The sequence below is a fragment of the Meles meles genome, chromosome 4 (genome assembly GCF_922984935.1).
Source record: "Meles meles chromosome 4, mMelMel3.1 paternal haplotype, whole genome shotgun sequence".
NCBI lineage: Eukaryota > Metazoa > Chordata > Mammalia > Carnivora > Mustelidae > Meles > Meles meles.
The window spans coordinates 21571766-21595707 of NC_060069.1; the positions used below are offsets into that span (position 1 = coordinate 21571766).

At 40.9% G+C, this 23942-nt stretch overlaps 1 protein-coding gene across 6 annotated transcripts in view; it reads left to right on the forward strand.

Annotated features, from left to right (window-relative positions):
- Positions 1–23942, forward strand: part of LRRC3B (leucine rich repeat containing 3B) — a 91260-nt gene that overhangs the window by 24485 nt on the left and 42833 nt on the right. The window contains exon 1 of one of the 6 annotated variants that reach the window (XM_046002905.1): positions 6419–6515. The exons of the other annotated variants lie outside the window; for them this stretch is intronic. The gene's annotated coding sequence lies outside the window, so the exon portion shown is untranslated. Of the gene's footprint in view, positions 1–6418; positions 6516–23942 lie in introns of those variants that run through there. 6 annotated transcript variants of the gene reach the window in all.

The window sequence follows — 23942 nt, forward strand, 5'->3', positions numbered from 1 at the left end:
ATTATTTATAATGAAGACCAATCTACCAACTGTCTAGACTCTCTTAAATTTGCATCTCTCCCTTAAGACAGCTCACAAATGAGAGTGAGACATTTTTCTCTTTTGAAGAGCTGAGGATTTCTTGTAGGGAACTTTATTTAAAGAGGAGAGGTGAATTAGCACAGGAAAAATTGCAAATTAAATGCAGCCCTGAAATAGAGCTTGTTTGGAGGATTAATTTTGGTGTGTGTGTGTGTGTGTGTGTGTGTGTGTGTGTGTGTGTGTTTATAATTGAAGCCACTTGTGTTTTCAAGAAAAGAATTAGAAATAGAAGGTCGATCTTACATTTCTGAAGGGTTTCATATTATATCAGCTGACCTAAAGGCTGGGCTGTCCCAAGTGGGGCCAACCACCAGACAGAATTTTATTGGAGTTTCATGCAAGTGATTCTTTTGTTTGTTTGCTTGTGTTTGAGGATGGAAAGCTTCTGCTGCTTTTTGTGGAGAAATTAACGTTTCAGCTCTAGTGTTCAAAAAGAACTCTTTGCCCCTCTGACTTTTCTATATTGTTCCTGTGGGAATGTAGCTCAGAATCTTTAGCTCCGATTACCATGTCAGCAAATATAAGGGAATTTGACTCGATGTCAATTGTGTGACTATTTTCCCCAGACCCGTGTCTTCACGTTCCCCAAATTAAAATTTAATACAAACTCTGAGTTTTCATTTTGTGATGTTTGACTCTTTGTCTAATGTCTTATATTCCATTATATTTGAAGGAGAATTTCCTCAAATTCTTTTATTATTTCATGCCTGTATCCAAATTTGCTCCTTCTTTACCCCTTTCCTTTACCTCAGTCCTTCATATCACTTCATATCACCGCCAGAATCGTTTTCCTAAAATACCACTTTGATGTGGTCACCACCTTGCTTAAAGCATGTGGTGACCCTTGGCTGTCAATAAAGTCAAACTCCTTAACCTGGCTTTCAAGGTCACCCTTGGCCCCATTCTATTTCCCCTAGTGAATTTCATGGTGCATCTCAATGCTCATGTTGGATATCATCAAAACTGTTGCTTGACTGTTTATCACCCTGCATTTTCTACACCCTGATATAATCTCCACTGAAGACTTCCTCTCTCCTCTTCCTTTTACTCATCCAATGTCAGGGCATACTTTGTTTTAAGAAGATTTTGTTTATTTACTGTAGATTGAAAGAGAGAGTGAGAGAGCGGAGAGGCAGAGGGGCAGGAAGAGGGACAAGCAGACTTTGCGTTGAGTGCAAGCCTGACATGGGGTTGATTTCAGGACCTGAGCCAAAATCAAGAGTCAGACGCTCAATCGACTGAGCCATCTAGGCACCCCTCATTGCCTCCTTTTGAGGCTTGGGCCAAACCCTAATGTAGATGTTTGCCTTGACCACCCCTAATTAAAGTAGTCTCTCCTTTTTAATAAGCTTCTGTCTTTTGAATTTATTTGGTCTATATTTTTTTGCCTTTTCTAAACTGTGTCCAATCTATGTCTTAGGTTCCAAGACCATGTCTCATAACTTTGTGAACCCCTATTCACTGCCTAGCTTGCCGTCTTACACATTATAAATATTCAGTCAATATCTGTTGTCTGCTCTCAAGAGGGAGGTAATGCTCTTTCTGATAAACACAAAGACTGAGTGGCTCCATTTCTACAGGCATCAAGCAGGCTTTCTTGCTGAGCCTCGGTAGCCCTGTCATTTCACTTTGCTTGCAAGATATGCACTGTTGTATTCCAGAGCTTGTAAGGTGTCCATGAAAGAGTGTGTGAAACATATTTTGAAGGCAGGGTCACACTTAGATCTGGAAATGAGGAGAGAGGGATTACTCAGCTCATCCCATCCGTGGCATGTCCAGGGTGGGACAGGGAAATTAACATACCCTGGGGACAGGCATTAAGCAGGTGCACAGAGGATTTAAAACTGTCATAAAAGCCACTGAGTTCTGCTTATTATTATCACCAAACACTAGCACGTCTAAACAACGTCAGTTGTTTCCTTCCCAAAATATGCGTTGCTATGGTTACTGTTAAATGTTAGTAATATATGTAAACTTCACATTAGCACATTATTATTATTATCTAATAAATGCTGAATTATACATGGATGTTCATTTGGAGAAGTCCCAATATGCTGACTAGCACACATGGCCTCAGGGGCCCATTTAATAAAAAGGACTTAACAGATCCGGGATCCTTGCTTCAGGCAGACTTGTGTCCCCAGCCCCTGTGGTATCATGTATTCCACATTTAAATCATAGATTCAGAATTAGCAGTGGAGAACAATGATCATAAGAATGAATAGATCTCGAGTTACCATAATCCTTTCATCCTCTGTGAGCACTTGTGGTTTTTGTTTGTCGGTTTGTTTGTAACATTTGGGTACTTCAGAGTTCATGGTTTTGTTTGGTCCGTGCCTATTTTAATACGTATTTATGTGACACAAATATATTTGTCCCATTTCATAATTATCATTGAAAATCATTTTTCATGTAGAGAAGGGGTATGATCAGAATGATGTAGTTCCAGAGTCATATATACTGAGAATTCTTATGTGTCACATGTGTTTGTTTTACTGAAGAACAGTTTCCTAGGAGGTCCCCAGAGAAGGTTCTACTCAATGTCACCTTATTAGATAAGTTTCCTCTGAGCAAACATCTGCAATGAGCACTCACTCCCCCGTCCCCACTCTCTATCAGCTTACCCCAGATTGTTTTTCTCCATAGCACTCATCACCCCCTGACATATTGTATGTGAGCATATTATATTTATGTGTGTGTGTGTGTGTTTCTACTCTCTTATTTAGTATTTGTCTTCTCTGCTACTCTCAGTTTCCATGGGGCCAGGAAATTTGCTTTATCAGTGTTGTATCCTAGACACCACGAAGATAGTCTGACATATAGTCAATGCTCAGTAAATATTTGTTAAGTGAATGAAAGAACGAAGTGTCATCATACACCCCACAGAGACCTTTCATTTATTTTCTTCTCTCTCGAACTCATCTGAGTGGGGAGAATGAGCAGACCTTCAGACGGGTTATAGAAGTGCCTTTTTGCCCAGACTTGCTGTCAATGGAAAATTGCCCCCAAATTTTCTACGCATTGGTTCAGCCTAGAGGCCTAACTCAGAAGGGGGTATATAATAAAAATTAACATTTGTTGAAATTTTACTATGGTTAGGACCTTCAATATGTATTAGCTCAATGAATTCTTTAAGATTTTATTTATTTATTTATTTGACAGCCAGAGATCACAAGTAGGCAGAGAGGCAGGCAGAGAGAGAGGAGGAAGCAGGCTCCCCGCCGAGCCGAGAGCCCGATGCGGGGCTCGATCCCAAGACCCTGAGATCATGACCTGAGCCAACGGCAGAGGCCTTAACCCACTGAGCCAAAAAAAAAAAAAAAAAAAAAAAAAAAAAAGGCAGTTTAATAGGTGAGAAAATGATAACACCAGTGTGATTATCTGGACCTGTCTTGTCCCTGGAGCCAAGAAGGAAGGACAGCTGACCTCGGTGAGGCAGAGGCGGACCATGGGGTCCTCTCCATTTCTCACAGACGCCAGGGCTTTGGCACCTGCTCCTTCCAGCGCATGCTGCCGGGAAGTGTTAGATGTCACTGCACAGCTGTGAAGCGGGTGGAAGACAGAAACAGAAGGAGTCGCACAGAGGAGCTGGGGAACTAAATGCTGGGCTTCAGAGGGTTCGGAGAGCAGCGTCAGCGCAAATCCTGCGAGAATGAAAGAGATGGTCCTTGGGGGAAGGAAGGTGTAGAAACGCGTTAGTTCATGGAGTCAAGTGTGCACAAGGAGGATGGGCGAGTTTCCTACATCCATGTACTAAGAATGCCTCCACAAAGATACTCACTATTTTCTGTCTCATTCTTTGAATTACCCACCCCTCAAATCCACATTTTTTTTTTCAAACAACTCATGGACGTTTTAGAGACTTGAAGTCAACTTTTTAAAAAGTGCATACTTTTTTATTGGAAACTTCAGATTTCTACTATAAAATACTGCCATGACAAAGTTATCATAACACCAGGGAAGTAAACAAAGCATCTCCTGAAATTTCACCACGCCAAACAGTATTTTCAGTTTTTTTTTTTTTTTCTGGGTCCTTCCCTTAGTTTTTGTCCCTCTTTATGCACAATTTTATTTTGGCATAAGCCTGTATCTGGAATATACTGGAATCTGCTTCTGGAGAGGGTCGTCGTTTCCACTGCCACTAGAGCAGGACATGGGCCAGGGTCAAGGAGAAGGTGAAGGGATGATGGCATTCCCATAGAGATCACCTCAAAACCAGAGGCTGAGCTTGTGAGATTAAAAAAAAAAAAAATGAATAAGATGTCAGGGAATAGACTAAGGAAGAGAGAACAAAAATCCTTAACAGAGTGGATTAAAAAAATAAACAAATACAGGTGGGAAAGGGAAGAATGAGCTAGGAAGAAGATATTAATGAGAATTAATGAAAGGAAAATGACTTGCATTTCCCTGACACTCAGTTCAGCCAACTTCTGTTAGCCACAGCCTATATCTGGGCAGTTTCTCCATGAAATCTAGAATTCCTGTCATTTTTCTTCAGGCAGAGTAACAAAGACAGTGGAAAGACTGATTTGAAATATTCTTAAAGATGGGCTTGGATATACATGTGAGTTCAGATGTTACAGAAATTGGCCTGTCATTAATAATGTTTTAGGAGAAACTGACATGCCATTTCTCACTGATTTAAGCCTCTGGGAGAATGAGAGAGATGGAGTATAAAACAAAACATGTAAACTGTCAGAAAGAAGAACTCACAGAGAAGAAAGCTGACAGTGTCCTTTAAACAACAGTAAGATAACCTGAGGTCTAGCAGAGATTTGGAGAACTGTTGATCGTGCTGGGTGTTTTAGACCATTAAATCATCTATTTGATTACGACTCTGAGCCAGGTGTTAGATTTTATTACGAATTATAATATAACCCACTCTGAGCTGTTCGTTTTCGAGAACAGACTATAGCCAGGTGCGTGTCATGAAATAGTTATGCGCGGCCATACTGAAAGCCACCATATTGAAAACAACAGTTCATCTCCTTGGTGGCATTTAGTTCATTAAAAGGCAAATTATATCATGTGGATATTGGAGAAAAAGTTTATAGTGTCCATACTTGGTGGCACCAGATGGCTATTTTTTCCATGTCTAATTAAGAACCTAAAATAGCCTGCGTGAAACATTTCCTAGATGCAGAAGCAGTCCACAGCCTGGCTGAATTGTGATGCCTTCGTACTCCTGGTGGTCTGTTTCCAATAATCTGCACAATAGTGTCATAAGATCAGACCAAAAATCCGTCAGAAATGTAGAAGTTCTGGAACGAGACCAGCGTAGGCTTTTAGCCTAGGCCGGATCTGTTCAGAATATTGAAACGGAGGTTTGCCATCCCTCTGTACCAAGACGGGCAAACATAAGAAGCTCACGGTCCAATAGCAGAGGCCTGGAGAAGTCTGTAAGTGTGTATATCAATGGTTCTCAAACTTCACTATATGCCAGAAACTTCTGGAGAGGTTCTAAAATCCTCCAAGTTCCACCTACACTCTGCACACGTTAAATCAGAATTGCTAAGGCTAGGGCTAAGCCATCAGTAGTTTCTCTGCCAGGTGGTTCTGATACACAGCTATACAATAAGATTAGCGTAATAAATGCTGCTGAGAAATGTGGATATCCTCTGGAGGTACTTCAGAGGAAAATGAAATAGCAAAGACTTCCCCGGCAGGGAAAAAAGATGATGTTCCAGAGAGCAGGAACAGAGTAGGCAAATATAGAAATGAAAAAGCCTGTAGTGGGAAAGTGCAAAGATTTTGTTGTTTTGTTCTGTTTCGTTTTTTGGCTGTGGCCTGGAGGCGTTAATGGAATAAATAACAGGAGATAATATCACCGAGGGTCATGATATGCTGTAAAGGGGCTCGGCTACCAGGTGGATGAAATCTTAGATGTTGTTTCCTAGGAAAAGGTAACCATTGCAGACAAATGTTTGGTTGTTTTCGTTCATTTTTTGGATGCATTATTTTATAGTCTCCCCCCAGACACCATTTTCCCCCACTGAGATCCACAAGCATTTTAAAGATATCATCTAAATGTTTCTTACAATAATATGCCTTTGATGTTCGGGTCACATAAAAGAATCCCATATTATGGGTGACAGAATTGAGGTGATTATCCAGGTCATATGTTTCTTAAACCGTTGAGATGTGGCATTTGGTTCACAATCCCTCTTCTGGCTGGCAGAACTAATTTTTGTTGAAAAATGGGACCATTTTGTTATGTTTTAACCTCCCCTCAATTATGGTAAAAGAGAGAAGAAAACTTTTCTTTTCTTTTCCAGAGTCCTGTTGGGTGCCTGTCCCCTAGGTATTTGCCTGTGAGCCCAATTTCTTCCTGATGAGAGTGGGGTCCCCGAATGGCGGCTAAGACTCCAGCAGGAGAGTGAGGACACAGGGGTAGTAGACCTGAAGTTGTCATTTACAACTTGGCTGAGCGAGTGGTATGTGCACTGCCTTGCTGTCCAGGGAACCATTTTAGAGAGAAAAGAAAACAACCATCACCACCAAACCTATTATGTTTCAACGCTTAAAAAAAAAATTGTTGCAGGGCGCCTGGGTGGCTCAGTGGGTTAAAGCCTCTGCCTTTGGCTCAGGTCATGATCCTGGGATCCTGGGATCGAGACCCGCATCAGGCTCTCTGCTCTGTGGGGAGCCTGCTTCCTCCTCTCTCTCTCTCTGCCTGCCTCTCTGCCTACTTGTGATCTCTGTCTGACAAATAAATAAATAAAATCTTTAAAAAAAATTTTTGCTCCACATTCAATAAAGCTGAGAGAAAAAGCACATTTCCTTGGACAAAGCAGTTGCCATTTTTTTTAAACATTTTACTTATTTATTCACCAAAGAGAGACATAACAAGAAAGGGAACACAAGCAGGGGAAGTGGGAGAGGGAGAAGCAGACTCCCCCACAGAGCAGGGAGCCTGATGCAGGACTCGATCCCAGGATCCCAGGATCACGACCTGAGCCAAAGGCAGATGCTTAATGACTGAGCCAACCAGGTGCCCTGCAGCTGCCATTTCTTGCAGGATGCCCGCCCTGCCCTTGAAGAGGGGCTATGGCCACTGTGGCCCACAAAGGCTGTGCAATAGCACGTGAGCCTGGGCAGATGTGAGCCCCAGGCAGGTGTGGCTTGCCTTCCAGCCACTGTGGTTCCACTGAAAAAGAAATGAGAGGACTCACTTATCTCCAAAAGACTGCTTCCTAAAACTGCCAATTGTGCATGTTAAACAGAAAGCAGAGGCTCCCAGCAGCCTCTCCAACTCCTCTTTGCAGATGTTTTATTCTACTGTTTTTTTAATGAACATAGCACTGGTGGGCACCAAGTGCCCACAGGAAAGCAGAAACCACGGCCCTCCATCACATTGGGAGGCTCATGTTGCCATTCATTTCCGAACTTTAGTCAGTCATTAGCTTATATCTTCATGATTTTTGAGTGTAATTTCCTAATATATTTCTTTAAATGGACTTATTTTTTTCAAAGGTTTTATTTATTTGAAAGAGAGAGTGTGAAAGAGAGAAAGTGCACAGGAGCATGGAGGAGGGGCAGAGGGGGAAGCAGGCTCTCCGCTGAACAGAGAGCCCCATGAGGGTCTTGATCCCAGGACCTGGGATCATGACCTGAACCAAAGGTAGACACTTAACCAACTGAGCCACCCAGGTGCCCTAAATGGACTTATTTTTTACTTAAATATATCTATAAAGAATATATGTCCATATGTATCTCTATCAATACTTACACAACTCCCTTAATGGAAAACCAATAGTACTTCTCATAAATAGAAGTTTAACCTTAGGATCCAATACTATAGAAATAAAACAAAGTCATTTCTTGTTCATTACTTTCACCTGCTGATGATTCTGACTTTGTGGCCTGGACCTTCAGTGAAAAGGGAAGATTTGCTAGAGGTGTTAAAGACAGAACAGCACCAGGCCCGGCGGTGGCCATGAGTCTGGAGAAGAGGGGATGGAATCGAGACCACTCAGAAGCAGAGGCATCCAGTCTTTGGCCAGTGGCCCTTGTTGGCTCTGCTCTGGGGCAGTGGGCATTTTGTCAGTGTTGCCCCAAAGAATTCACTCACAGCCTGCCATGTGTCAGTTTGAATGCACAAATTCCTACAAGGGATGTGGCTGAGAAACATGGTAAAAATCACAACCACAAATCTTTGAGGATTCTTTCAGATCTAATCATTCCATTTTATTCTGTGGGCAGGAAAGGCAACTCCCAATGGTTTGACAATCGCAAGAAGAATGTACTTGCTGTCAGTGTGAATGAACTTAACCAGTAACGTATAGTTTAACTGGATACATTTGGATTTAGTGATTGCCATTTTTTTATAGATTTATTTATTTATTTGAGAGAGAGAGAGAGAGCACACATGAGTTGGGGGAGGGGAAGAAGGAGAGAGAGAGGGAGAGAGACAATCCTCAAGCAGACTCCCTGCTGATCACAGAGCCCCAGGAGGGGCTCAGTCCCACAACCCTGAGATATGACCCGAACCAAAACCAAGAGGCAGCCACTTAACCGACTGAGCCACTCAGGCACCCCACGACTGTCATTTTAAAAATGCAGTACCAAATAAGAGAATAATGAGAATTTGGAATGCAACGGAACTTGAAAATCACATACTGCATGGCTGTAGTTTTTTACGGGCACATTTTTTTTTTGCGAAGGGTCGATCAGGGTTGAAGTAATGGTAGCACTGTGGTATCCGTGTGCGTGCCTGTGTGTCTGTGTTTTATATTCACTAAACATTACGGTAAATGGAAACTTTCCAAAGTAGTTTCAAAATTACCAGGCAAAGAAAGTAATGAGAGAAATAAGCCTGTAGTCATAGAGCAAACATTATGACCCTATCTTTAAAGCCAGTGACCAATGGAGAAGGAATTGTAATTCTTGCTAACCCTCTGGAGTTCTCTTAAAGCCTTTGAGAGGCATAATAATGTCCTTATCTTGAGCTACGTGCTGCTTTGTTTATGAAGACTATTAGTAGAATCCAATCTAGAGTCTGCTACAATTGCATGACTAAGGCATTCTGCTGATAAATAGATTTACTTGACAGGTTGACCTAGGATTATGAGTAAAACCCAGTAGTTCTGGAGACAAATATACTTGGGTTCATTTCACTAACTCATCTGCCCTGATAGCATCAACAGCAGCTACCTGTATCTTTTAATGGTTTTAACTATCCTTTGTAGCTGTGTCCTCTTGAGAATCCCAAATGAAGCAGAGCCCATATCTCTGCTTTTTTTATTACTAATTACCCATATTACCTTCAGCTGCAATTCTAGTTGTGTTGTGGGGACAGAGAAGCCCAACAGTGCACACGCTGAATGTTCATGATGACTGCTAGTTACTGGGCATCCTGTATGGGCCAAGGTCTATGCCAAGCATATCACTTAAATTGTGACATGGCTTAAAATTCACCATCACATCATTGTTGCATATCATTAGCGTTTTATAGATGAGAAAACCAAGACTCAGAAACTGAGGGACCAGCCAGAGCTTGCACAGCTAATGAATGACAGAGTGAGCCCGAGACTGAGGACTGCTCTCGGAGTTACTCTCCTCTGCTTTTCTATACCGCCTCCAAATGGCTATGCCTGGGTGCTCATCTCCCACGTTATTTTGGTTCTGTGATTTATGAGCACTCTGAACAATCACTTCAGGGAAGGATTTGATCGTCCCTGTGAAACAGAGCAAGACGCATGTTGCTGCTGCTGCTGCTGCTGCCCCAAATGAGCTGGCATCCAGGGAGGCTGGTTGGGTGTCGTAGCCAAGATAATCTCACCATTTGAACAAGTTGGCCTAAACATGTCATGACTCAACACAACCCAAGTTTTATTTCTTAATCACATGGTTGTCCAGGGCAGTTTGAGGCTGGTGGGAAGGTAGGAGGGAAAGGTGACTTTGCCATGAGGAGTCGTTCAGGGATCTCAGGTGACTATAGCGCTGTTACCACCAACACATGGCTTTCGTATTTGCTACAGTTCACCCTTCCAGCCAGCCAGGAGCAAAGAGGTTTAGAGGAGTGTGCACAGGATACTTTTGTAGGCTGAGCCTTACGAGGGGTGTGTTTTCTTTGCACACCCATTCCACTGGCCAGAATTCAGTCAAATGGTTACCCCTCCTTACAGGGAAAACTATGGAATACAGTCAACCCAGGTTTCCAAGAAGAGGAGGAAATAAGTTGCCGAGAATACTCACATCAAACGAGCAGAGGAGAAAGCTCCCCAGTCGGGGAACCCAAAGACTGGGTTCAGTCCTGGTGACACATTACTGAGAGCCACTGGACAAGTTTCCCATCTGAAAATCAGAATCAATCACCCCTGCTGCTTTCTCCACAGGGTAACTAAAGATCAAAATTAGAGCGAGGTAAGGTATGTGGATATGCTTTGTATGCAACTTAGCACTTAGCATGGGATAGTAGACAAAGACCTAGATTGAGTTAATGGAATCCAAGTACACATTCTTTTTTTTTTTTTTTCGCCAGTTCCTAGCTATGGAAGCATGACTCACTCATTTGAGCTCTCTGAGCTGCAGAGCTTTTTCTGTTCAGTTAGGAGGAAAAGCACCTCCTTACCTTCTTTGTAGGCTTCCAGAACATACACAGATCAGTAGCTTATGTGAAAATGATTGAAAAATACTTAAATGTCAAGGATATAATTAAGGCATTTAATATTTCACTTTTTGTATCATCGGGGACTTCTCCTTAAGGGCCCATTACCTGGCGAGTGCTTTCTGAACCCCAAACTCCATGCTTTGCCCTTTCCCCACTGACTGAAGTAGGGCATTGATGCATTAAAATATTGGTTTCTTTCCCCAAAAGATTGCAATAGATGCTTGCCATCAACGCACACCATGTACTCCTGAGGAAACAGCGGGAATCACCTCCATGGCTGAAATTCCCACCATCCACGTATATAATCGCAGCCCAATTAGTGCTTACTAAATTACATTCAATTTTAAAACACATTTTCTGGCCAAACCAGAGTGACCAGAGGGCTGGTACAATAGTAGCTAGTGACTGACTCCCCTGAGATATAACGTGGGCTCTCGCCGCTCCCATTTCTCTCTTTGAGAGTATTCTATCCTCAGGGATCCCATTCTAACTTTTTTATTTGCTAAATCATTTTTCGGAATTGATGGTATCAGTCAATTAAACAGACTCAGACTTTCTTTTCTGCATTGAGTATTGCCACAGCCCACAACTAGAGGGATTCAACAAGTTATTTTCCTCCTTCCTTCCTTCCTTCCTTCCTTCCTTCCTTCCTTCCTTCCTTCCCTCCTCCTCCTCCTCCTCCTCCTCCTCCTCCTCCTCCTCCTCATCCTCCTCCTCCTCCTTCTTCTTCTTTTGTTGTTGTTGTTTTTGTTGTCATCGGAATCTCTAGACACTTCTTAATTCTGGCCAAGGAGGTCACAACATTAGAGGTTGCTTTCTAAGCCCGGTTTCACAGAGGGCTGATTGACCTGGGCCTTTCATTCAGTCCTGGGCTCACTCAGCTTGAATCGAGGAGCAGTGAGGCTTTTCAAACGGTGGAAATGGGATGACTCACTCTTTTATGGTTCTGAGTGGTGGCAGGTGAGGCCGCATCTGCTTTTTCAAGTTTCATAAGTAAATAACAAGAGACAGTAGGGCAAATCAGGGAGATACTGGCTGTCTTTAATTCTAGAATGGTTGCCGATGTGGACCCTAGTACTGACTATCAAATTCAGCCTACTAGACAGCTAGCAGGTGTCATTCCTTCAATGGCCCCTCCAGTAAAAGAGACGATTGCAAATAAATGTCCCACAGAGAGGTCGCCCTGGTTCTCTCAAACTTTCACGTGCATGGGAATCGCCTGGAATCATTTTAAAATGCAAATTCTGATGCAGGTGCTGTGAAGTGGGGCCTTTGGTATTTGTAACAAGCTCCCCAAAGCTGCTACTGGTCCAGCCAGCACACTTTGAGGAGGAGGGAGGAGTTGATGTGGCTGAGACCGTTCTTACAAGGCCTTTGGTTGCAGGGGGGTGGGGGGGTGAGGGGGGTAGGCGGTGGCAAGCAGTGAAGGGGAAGGAATGCACATTTATTGAGCATTTTCACTGACTGGCTTAAGCTAAGAACATCACATAACACCTCATTAATACTTAATGCCTACAACTATTATTATCTGTATCTTAAACCTCTGGCAAATGAAGTTATGATAATTCTAAAAGCAAACTCTAAGCTTCAGCTTTTTCAAAAGTATGTTGTTCATGTAGCACATTTCATTAGCTCATACAATATGGCTATTTCCTCTGAATGTATTAAAATTTAAAGAGAATAATGGTCATTTATCAGAAATAGCAAGTGACAATGAGTTCTCCAAGGAATATTTTGTTTCCCACGCTCAGTTTCTGGGAGTTGAAATTCGGGGTGATTAAGATCAAGGCCTCATTCTTCATAGAAAATATTTTCAGATGATGTGGTCTCTGCGATAAAGAGTAATAACCAGGTTGCACTTGCGACAGTAGATAAAAATTGCAATCAGGAGGAAAGGGGACATTTTATTTATTTATTTTTAATCTACAGTATTCTGCAAAGTGGCTCTTCTGGGTCCGGATGAGTTGGCGTAATTCAGGCAGCTCTTGTTCTAAGATTATGTCTGTGCTGCCGGTGAACGGGAAGATAACGGAGTCCATTCCGTCCAAGTGGTTACTATAAGCATGACTACAACCAATTACCCAACAGAAGGGATAGTGAACTATAAGAACAGGGGTATATCGGGATCATAGAGCATTGAGAATCTGGCTTGGGATCAGATGCTAACTTGCTAATGATGTTGCATATAGAGTACACTGGGAGTTTGGACATAGCCAGATATAAATATTGGAGACATAATTTCATAAAAACATTTTTATGTTTAAAAGGGGAGATGGAACAAAATATCTATGCATAGTTAATGATAGTACTTACTGGGCACCAGGCACCTTGGACATATTAAATCACTTTATCCTCACGACAGCCCTGTCCTTGTCTCCACTTTATAGATAAAGTAACTGAGTCACGGAAAGATGAGGTACAGTCTCCAGTTCAGAAGAGCTCAGATTTTAAATCTGAGCAGGCTGGCTGCCGAGCAAACTCATCGTGCTTGTCCTGGGCTTGCGTACGGCAAGGACATGGGTGTTCAAGTTCAGATTCTGCCATTTGCAGTTACCCTTTGAGTAAGTCCTTTGGTGTCTCTGTGTCAGTTCCCTCATCCATGAAATGGGCCTAATGAGGTCCTGCAACCTCCCAGGATTGTTGGGAAGTTGAGATAAGATACTACATCAAAATTGTGCAGATCCTGCACGACTATACAGACAGTTCAAAGATTAGATGGACACATTCGAATTACCATTGGTAGATTTTAAATACTATTGTGTAAAGACCCAACTTAGTTTCCTGAGTCTCTATTTTTATATTTTTGCTGCTTCCTCAGGAAGAACTAGTTTTACCTGGACACTTAAACAGAAAATAACAAAGAGAAGTCTTTTTGGACTTAGTTTCTTTAGGTTTTCTGAAAATAGATTATTTTGCAGAGGCCAAAACCCAATAGAAACCCCATAAGCTGCTTTCATTCATTCCTATTTTGTGAAATATTTTTCCCTGTAGGTTCTTCTTTGAAGTGTCAGCCCATCTGGATTGCAGTGATTCTCCAAGGCCTCTAGAATTTAGCTCTTCCTTTGGAAAGGTGTTTTGTGATGAAATCCATTTCACCATAGAATTTTGCACTCAGATTTAGTCCATAATTTTTCATGTTGCCTTGTCTCGTGCCAGCATATTTCTCATTCTGCAAAAGCCGTCACTTAGAGTTTTAGCGTTCCAGCTGCACACATTTTTTCTCCCTCTGAATTTTGTTAAGAGATAATGTAGGGCTCCTCTCATAATTATATTACTATATCCCTCCTCCACCCAAGAATTCAGTGGACTTGACAATCAAGATCACAGGGGCTTTGCTTGTGTTGCTGGGGTCAGGATATCTATGTCTATGGTTCCTGGATGAGCGTGATGGAGGTGCCCCCTGATTATTAGATTATAAAAATTATAATTAGAAATTAATTTTCTTTTCTTTTCTTTTTTCTTTCTTTTTTTTTTTTTAAGGTCAGAAAGCCACGGAAGTTAAGCAAGTGAATTTTAAACCAGAACATTAATCTATTTCATTTAATTTTGCCAGATCAGAATGTGTTTCCTTTTGGACAGCAGGTCATGATAAGTCTTTCAGAGAAGATGTTAGAGTGAGATATGATTAGCTCTCTTAAATAAATTAGCAAATTTGAAACAGAACAAGGATGGAGTGAATTTTATGTGTGCAAGGAGGTGACATTATAAAGCTGATTTAATCCAAAGAGAGCCATCAGGCAATGATATCATCATTTTCCTTTACCTGTAGCTTCTACAATAGGGTCCATTTAGGTATCTGAAGTGGCCAGTATAAGAAACTGCAGTAGTTATTCTGTGTCTGTGTGTTCCTAAAAATGGCTTGACTTCTCTGGTATTGGTCTAGAGCAAACATTGACAGAGAAATATGGTCTATGAGGACTACTGACTTCCAAGGTATCTAGGTGTATATTCCTTGTGTCCAAAAATGCAGACAGTACAGGACATGGTCAAAGACACAGACCTTGATGTCAGAGAGCACAGTTCAGATCCTGCTTTTTTTCCTTTCTTAGTTGCATGCCCCTAAGAGAATTACTTATCTTGCCCAAGCCTCTGCCTCACCCTTACATGGAGTGAAAATACTTTCCACCTCAGTGGTGCTATGCCAATGTGTTGTGTGGAATACCATGTATTTCTTTAAAAAATAATAAAACTTATCAAAGTAAAAGTCAATTTTGAGATAATATTTATTATCTTTGGCTTGCTATTAATCCATGTGGGACCCTAATATCTGCCATGATTTGTCTTAGACATTTGAAGAATCTCAAAAACACCTCAGGAGTGCCTTTTCAAACCAGTCCATAGAGACGCCACCCCAGAAATGTGCATTTTTAAGAGAAGCCCCCTCACCACACAACACATGCCCAAGCACGCACACACACACACACACACACACACACACACACACACAAACACTGGCCTTTGTTTAAGGGAAGGTCTCTTAAGAAGAGAATACAAATTATCATGACTTCTAATTTGGAGCCAAAGGGTAATTCCTCTCCGAAGACCATATTTACTACCTATAGAATCCCTATAAGTATGTGTATTTCATCCAAGACACATTAATGTTTTTAATTCACTATGTTAATACATGCTTATTTAAAGTAAATTGGGAAAATACTAATAAATAGGAGGATGAAGGAATGCCACACCCAAATATTATTAATGTTTTGGTGCTTTTTATGACTGTGGGTGTTTTGTTGTTGTTAGTTGCCATCATACTGTACAGGTAATTTTATATCCTCCTTTTTCATTATGTATATTTTTAAAATTACAGTGTCTTTACAAAGATTATTTTAAGGGCTGTGTACCATCGCACTGAATGGATGTGCTATTGATTGTCCAGCTGCCTTCATAGAGTAAAACACGTATGCATTCTCAGTTCTTCGCTGTCATACTGACCCTTCAGCATTTGTGACAATGGTCATGCACGTCCCGCATAGGCCAGATCTTCAAGTCATGAGAGCTGGAACTTGGTTCATTCAGCTGCTATCAATGTCCTACGCTGTACTTCCTGATGGTCTTAGATTCCTCCAGCTCAAGATCAAGGCTCAAAGTCAGTCTCTGACATTCCTCTGTCTTTTAAGGCTAGAAAGTCAGGAAAGTGCAGAAAGGTCTGCAATGGAGAGAGGTTACTCATCTTGCTCAGATAGCCGTGTTCTCCGGGTTACAGGTTGTGATCTCTGTGACCCCTCAGAAACCTTCAGTAATTATCTGAGGATCCTGATGCTCTTCTGGGTGCTGCTGCCCTTGACCTACCATCCCAGCATTCCGTTACCTGTCCCAGAAAACCAGGTATATTAACTCTTTACGGGAATATGAATTTCAGATCTTCTAGCCAAACCCCTTCTTTTTCCTTCTCTTGAGTTAACATAATTGAAGTCATTTCTTCTAGCTATTAAAGCTAGCCTGCCTTATCTTTTTCCCCCCTTGATCATTATAGTCAGTTTAATTAATTACTGTCAAATTCTCTGGCATGCCCTACCTGTGCTCCACATTTTGGGATTTAGAGAGTTTAATACAAGAAAACTGTTCTTGTGAGGTGCCTGGGTAGCTCAGTGGGTTAAAGCCTTTGCCTTCAGCTCAGGTCATGATCCCAGGGTTCTGGGATAGAGCCCTGCATCAGGCTCTCTGCTCCACGGAGAGCCTGTTTCCTCCTCTCTCTCTGCCTGCCTCTCTGCCTACTTGTGATCTCTGTCTGTCAAATTAAAAAAAAAAAAAATCTTAAAAAAAAAAGGAAGAAAGAAAACTGTTCTTGTTTGCTAAAACTGATACTCATCTGATCCACATGGTACCAGCACAGCCGTCATTGAGTTATTGAATGCATTAGTACTGAGTAATAAATCGTTTCTACCGCTCTGTCCCCTGAAAGGGCCCTCTCTCACTCCTTAATTTTCTCTCTCCTCCGCTCTACCCCAGCACCCCCTCGGAAATCTCTGTGCCATGTAGCTTCTCAGCTCTGCTATAGCTGTGGCACTGTCCACGCTGACAGGAAGACAGAGAGATGCCTTTGCTTTATTCACATTGGGTTTGGCGTCTTTACGAATTTCTTAGAAAGAATGCAGCTACTTTGGTGGTAAGGATAGCACTTGATTCCCACCACTGCCTCTTACTCTTGTGGAACCCAACTGCTTCTTTAAAGGAAGTCTTTTCTAAGGTTGATGAGGGGATGATGAAACCAACTGACATCTCCGTTATTTCTACAAAAGCCTGAAGGCGGTGTTTCTTATTGCTCTTTCTCTTATTGTGCATACCATGGAGTTGAAGTCAAAGGGAGCAGAGAGGAAAGAGAGGTGTGAATCTGTGCATCTGTATTACCCAGGGGGCCTTTCTAAGAGCCCCAACACTTGGGCAGAAGGAGAGCTGGGTTCTTGTGCTGGCTTGGCCATTCCATCACTTTGCTCCCAATGAATCATGTGCGAAAGGATGGAGCTAGACTGGGTTACTCAGCAGCCCCTCCCAGGTACACTGGCCTCAGTAAAAAAAAAAAAAAAACCTCTTCCAAGTCAGTTCTACCAACTCCTCCTTTTTGTAGGCAGCAAGTTCTGGCTTTGAGAAAAGGGGCACACGTAATGGGAATATTTATGTACCAAAGTTAGGTGTTGTGTTTGTTTCTGTCCAAGTAGTAATTTACAGGATTTCATTTTGCAGGTTGCCTTGTTGGCAGCTCACATTGATTATGTTTTTGCTCCCCGCACCCCAACACACACACATGTACATCTTCATTTGACTGTTGGTTCTCTAGTAAACTTTTACTCTACATCTAATTCTCTCCAGACTTAGAATTTTTTTAATTACTTAAGAAATTCTGGGTAATTTCATAAACTTTCCATTTAAGTAATCATGCCTAAATTGCATTTAACTGAAAGGGCTTGTGTATTAATTGTGCCTGGTGTTTTTGTTGATTAGGCAATTCTGTATCTGTGCTAATCAGAGTTGCCTTGTGTCTGTCGACACTGATGAAGTCTTCCGTCAACTGTGTTGATTTAAAATATTATTGTATCTTGCTTTTCCAAGGTAGGGGAGCAGTTCTCAGCATGACTGTTTTAGTCCTCACTCTGAACTCACAAAATGGAAATGATTATGACTTGAAGTTAATTGCATCACTTAAACCAGAAACCTGGATTTGTCCTCGCCTCCTCATTCTCCGCCCCCGTCATTCAGCACAACATTTATGCAGTCAAAATCCTGCCAATTTCTCCCCTTAAATATTTCTTGGGTTACATATTCCCTTCTAGCTCAGGACCCTGGTACTTCTTGCTTGGCCTATCTATCTCTAGAGTCTTTAACTTGGTCTCCTGATGATGGAAGAGCTCCTCCTAATTCAGCCAGGAGGATCTTTCTATGCACTTCTGAGCAAGTTACTCTCATGCTTAAAAGTTATCAGCAGATACCTACCATCTATAGAAAAAGGCAATACTACTTTGCAGGGCACAGAAGTCTACTTGTGCTTCAGTACTTTCCCATTTTTTTTTCAGCTTCATCACCTGGCCCTTTCCAATTTGAATTTGAAACTACATGAACACCAAATCACATGCTTTTTCTCTCTGTTGCTCATTTTCATGTTTTGGTCCATGGCTTGTGATGGAATATTTTGTTCACTTTGCATATCTAGACTCACAAGTCCTCATCCGCACTTCAGCAGCGAGCTTGGCCTATTGCCTCTTTCAGGAATTTGGAGTTTTCCTAGCACTCTTGAATTTCAGTTTTGATATATTGATGATACCCATCCATGTATCTGCTTCCCACCACTACCGTCGGTAGGCCTACGTTCTCTGAAGGCAGAAAGGGCTTTATTTGTCTTGTTATCCCCAACTTCTAGGACAGTGCCTGGAGTCTAGTAACAATTGACAATGTCATGCCGGACCACCAAGCTATAACCAATGAAGTTGAAGTGTTTTTTCACTACAGGACATATTTTTGTATAGATCTCTAGAATCAGACTCTGAGCTGAAGACTCATGTGAAAATGATTTATTAGGAACTGGTCCTAGGAAAAAACTAGTAAAGGAGTAGGGCAGTGAGGCAGGGAAGTGAAGGGAAGGAAGCCAATATGGGAGTGCTATCAGGAGAGTCTTGCAGAGGGTAATTTTGGCTCAGTTCTGCAGGGAACTGAACTTTGATTTGTCCCCACCAGAGTGGGGCACCTGGGGTGTTGGATACACTCACATCTACCAACATTGGCCAAAGATTGCCTCTCCCCAAAAATATAAACTCCCAATCATTTGGCTTTCAATGTATATAGGTAGGTCCGTGAAGCTCAAAACTGCACACAGGTCGGAATCTCCTAGAAGTCTTATTAAAATACAGATTGTTGAGCCCTCCCCACAGTGGATCTGCAGTTTCAACAAGTTCTCAAGTGATGCTGATGCTCCTGATCTTCAGTTCATACTTTGAGAAGCACTGATTGCTGCAAAGTGAGTTTACAGCAGCCCGAGGCCTGAGGGTCCTCCTACAATAAAGTCATGAGTACAGGCTTCCAAGAATGAAAACAAACCAGAACCATCAAGGGATCCAAGGGAATATGGATAGAGCATCAGCAACATCTGCTTCCAGGGACTGGGCCCTGACCTATGCCCAAGACGATTTGAGCTGCCCAGAGCAAAGTGCTGCTGGCCCCATTTCTACTCCAAAGCCAGAACCCAATTTGAGGGACTGGCGAACATGAGTATTTAAGTTCTAAATCAAATTTCACTTGGCTGTAATTGAAGATCACACTTCCTAAACTATTTCTTCATATCATCTTTGGTTCTCTTATCCTCCTCATTAATATCTGCTAAAAGTACTTTCTAGAAGCACTATTGGGCATTGTTTTGTTAACATGTCTTTCCAGCTGACTTCTTTGTGTGTTCTTTTTTATTATAATTTACCAAGACAAACTTCAAAATATTATCTAATTAGAAAAGTGTAGAGTGTAGTAATCTAGAAAAGAGTTGAGGCACCAACCTAAAAATACAGTGGTAGAAAAAAAGTATAGCATAAGAAATGAGTAACCGGACACTGAAATAGGCTAAATCAGCAAGAAAGGACCTAGAATTTAAAAAAAAAAAAATTAGTTTGTTGACTTGTCAAATGCTCTTTGGAAATAAGTGGAATCTTGCCAACTGTGGGAATTTTGGGAAACTTAGGCATGATATTATTTTACTAAAAGAGGATTTCCTTCACTGTTTTTATCCTGGTTGTTTGAAAGAGTTCATGGAGCTCCCAGAGGCATCTGATGTTCACAGGAGTAGCTCATGATGTACTAGAAATTTGTCTAACTTGTTGTTTTGAAATAAATATAAGAGAGCTAAAAGTTTAGTGTTGCAATTAAATCTGACATCATGTTGGAATCTTTGCAAAGGTAATAAATCACTCAGGAAGCATGAAATGGTCCTTTCACTGTACTCTTTGTTTATTAATTTAAATCAATTTAACAGAAACATACTGAGAACCTACTCTGTGTAAAATCCCAGGGAGAGAGAGGAGGGGGAGAACCATAGAGAAAGAGGCATTTGCCCTTACAAAGCTTATTGTTGGATGCCTTTGTGAGAGCACTTCGTATGATTTGACTCCTAAATTTACTCATATGTGTAAAACTTGGAAAGACTACAAAGAAAAAAGACTTTAGGGAAGAAAGAAATATAAGAGGAAAAGCTGATGACAAATAGGTAATTGATGGTGAAAAAAATGATTAAAAAAACCATCTTCAAATTTATGTAAGTTTATGATAAGAGAATAATTTTTTTCAGGTATGCCTAGACAGATGAGGTACATATCAAAGAATTTGTCTGTAATGAAAGAGTTGATGGGATTTCAAGGGTTTCCTTGGAAGGAAGGATATTACTATTTATTGGATCCCTTCTGTAAATCCATGGTTTTATACCAGTTATCACAACAATCCACCAGACTATTCAGACTATTGAACAATAAATATTGCCATTTTTAAAGTAAAATTTTAAAATTTAGAATGATTTTAGATGAACAAAAAAGTAAAGGTAGAACAGAGAGTTCCTGTATATATATATATCTCTTCACTCACTTTCCCCTATTATTCATATCTTCTGTTGCTCTGCTTTATTTGTCACAATGAAAACTCCAGTATTGGTGCATCACTATCAACCAAACTCTGGACTTGAGTTGGATGTCACCACCGTGCTTTTCTTTTCCAGGATCCAATCCAAGATCCACACTACCCTTATCAGCTCTTCTGGTCCATGACAGTTTCTCAGTCCTTCCTTGTTTTTCATTATCTTGACAGTTTTGAAGAGTACTAGTGAGGCATTTTGTAAAATTGAGATTACTAATTTTTAATGGAAGTTTATCAACTGTAATATTTTCATCAAAGAGATTTGGTCTGAAAAGAAAGGTATCAGTAACAACTTTTGCCAGCAACAACATTAAAAACTAAGAATGCACAGTTTTGTAGAAATGCCTGGGCCCCTTAAATTCTAGGAATGCTCTCTTTGTGGTTTTTTTTCACTGTTACTAAAGAAACATACTTTCATTTAGACCAATATACCCAATCTCCTGGCCTTTCAGCTCCTGGAAGATTTGATGAGGATGCTAACCTTCTAAGTGAATACTTAAGGATCACTAACACTTTACTATTCACTAACTGAATGTAGTGCATTATTAAGTTTATTAAGAGTTCTAATTCTTCATTCTGCTAAAATGTCTTATTGTCATACAAAGCTTCATATATCCTTTAATATTAGGTTGGACTGTAAAGGCAAAGATTTGGGGAAAAAATGACTAGTAAATATAGAGACTTAAAGAAGGCAAACATTTATTTTTCTCTCACCTAGAAACAATTCAGAGTAGATAGTTTAGAACTGGAATCAGAGGTATAAAAATTATCCACTCAGGGTCATAGGCTTCCTTTGGCTCACTGTTCTGTCATCCCTAGAGTGTGGTCTCATTCTTCTGGTCCAAAAGGTCTGGTAAAACTCTGTTCATCATATCCACATTACGTGCTATAAGATGGAGCAAGAAAAGAGTGTGTCTTCTCCCTTATAAGAAGATTTCTGGAAGTACAACAGAATGCTTCCTCTTAATATCTCCTTGACCAAAACTTAGTCACTTGAATACTCCTTAACTACAAAGGAGACTGGGTATATGACCTATATTGTAGGTGGTCATGTACCTAGCAAAAATCGAGTATCTCTTTATCAAAGAAGAAGGTGATACCAAAAATTGGGAAATAAATAGTGGCCAACACCACAGTTGGCAATGATGTACCATCCCTCCCACATATGTAGACACAAATCACTGGGTTACTAACAATTTTCAGTGGACCATAATGGTTGAGTTTTCAGAATCAACACTGAACCTATCATTAATTTTTACACAAACAGTCTTTTGGACCTGTATTTTTCAAATTACTAGATGATGGGAATGTATCTAGATTATGGTTTTCTTTTCCTAAAGAAAATGGATTTGCTATCTTGGTAATCTCTTTTAGGAATGGATAGAATAGTGGAGCTGTCTTTTTCCCATCATAAATGAATTGGAGAGGCTTTGTTCCAGAGTATGTGCTCTGGGAAATGACTAAACTCTTTCAAGAAGTAGCAAGCAAGATGGCTCTGGAAGACCGCGACTGAGCCAAAGTTGGTTACTCAACAGAGTGGTTAGGCATTAAGCTAGAGAGGTTCGGGGGGAGGATCAGAAAGTTCTGAGAACTTTGAAATTTTCCTCCAGGTCAATGGGGGAGCCACTGAAGGATGTAAGCAGAAGCACAAGAGGATTATTTTTGTGCTAAAGATGCAGTTGTTCTTGCCAGAAACTCGGTTTTTGTGGGATATGTTGTGGTAGTAGAAGGCACATTTACATTCTCATAGTTTCCCACATTGCTTTGCAGGACTGGGTCTCCAAGAAAGAGTAGGAGCAGCTATTAGGGACATTTACCAAGAATCTGTTTTTGTTTTTTAAGATTTTATTTATCTGTTTGAGAAAGAGAAGAGAGAGAGCATGAGAAAAGGAAGGGTCAGAAGGAGAAGCAAACGCCTCCTGAGCAGGGATCCGGACACAGGACTCGATCCCCAGACTCCAGGATCATGACCTGAGCTGAAGACAGTTGCTTAGCCAACTGAGCCACCCAAACGTCCCCAAATGCAGGTTTTTAAGTTTACAAAGGATGGCTAGGGTCTTCCTAATATCATAGCATGGGGACCTTTTGTTAAGTTTTTGCTTGGCTTTTTGGTTGTTTGTTTTTACTACAAAAGGGGTAAATAATTGCTGTTGAAAATTTGGAAAATACAGAAAAGCAAATAAACCTCCCTAAACCATCGTAGCCAGCGATGAATACTGTTACCATTTTAGTGTATGATACTCTGGCTCTTTTTCAATGCAGATAGACTGCAAATTTTTGCAAGATAACATGCTGGAATGCCTTCTAAAAGTCTATTTTTAGTCCATGGAGTCTTTAGTAGAAGAGAAAGGGTTTAGTAGTTCCCATCTGGCAGCTGAGGAATCCGGGGGAGACACAAATTACTCATAAGGGTCCTTAAATCGGTTTATCAACGTTTATCAAACATTGTCTGTAGATTGAACAAATTAATATGTCACACACACATGTACAACCATTGGGTAAACATACGAAGATGCTCTTCATTGAGATTAATAAATGGAAATTCATTCAAAAGCACTACTGAATTTAGAGTAGCTTCCTGTCATTAGTTATTTTTTCAGTCAATGAATATTAAATAAATTGAACTATCTTAGAGTAGGCCCACAGATGTACTGAAGTTCCAAAGGGGTCCTTGTGCTCATGTTGAGGGGTGGGTGACTTGTGAGCCATCCCTGTTTCCACCATGTCCTATTTCAGTCCATGCAAGTCACATGCTTCCAGAACACCTCCTTTGCCTTTACTTTTCTTACTTTGCTCCTTTCATTGAGAAGTGAATTGCTCACATTGTTGGAAGGTCCTTCGTCCTTAGTTTCATTAAGAAACCTGTACTGGCTTAGGTAGAAAATTAAAGCTTTGATTGTTGAAGCAAAAATACTGTCAAAATGTACCAACATTTGTAAAATAAGATGATTTGTGCTCTCTTACCTCTGATGACTCCAAGATTCATGAACCCCAACTTTCACTAATTGCTTGATTCTCATTCCTTATGATTCACTCTCTTAGTGAAATCTGCCCTATTTGAAAAGAGTAAACCACTAACTTGGAAAATAAAGGAGGTTTCTTATTTGCCATTCTGATGAAAAAACTATTTCACGCTTGATTACTT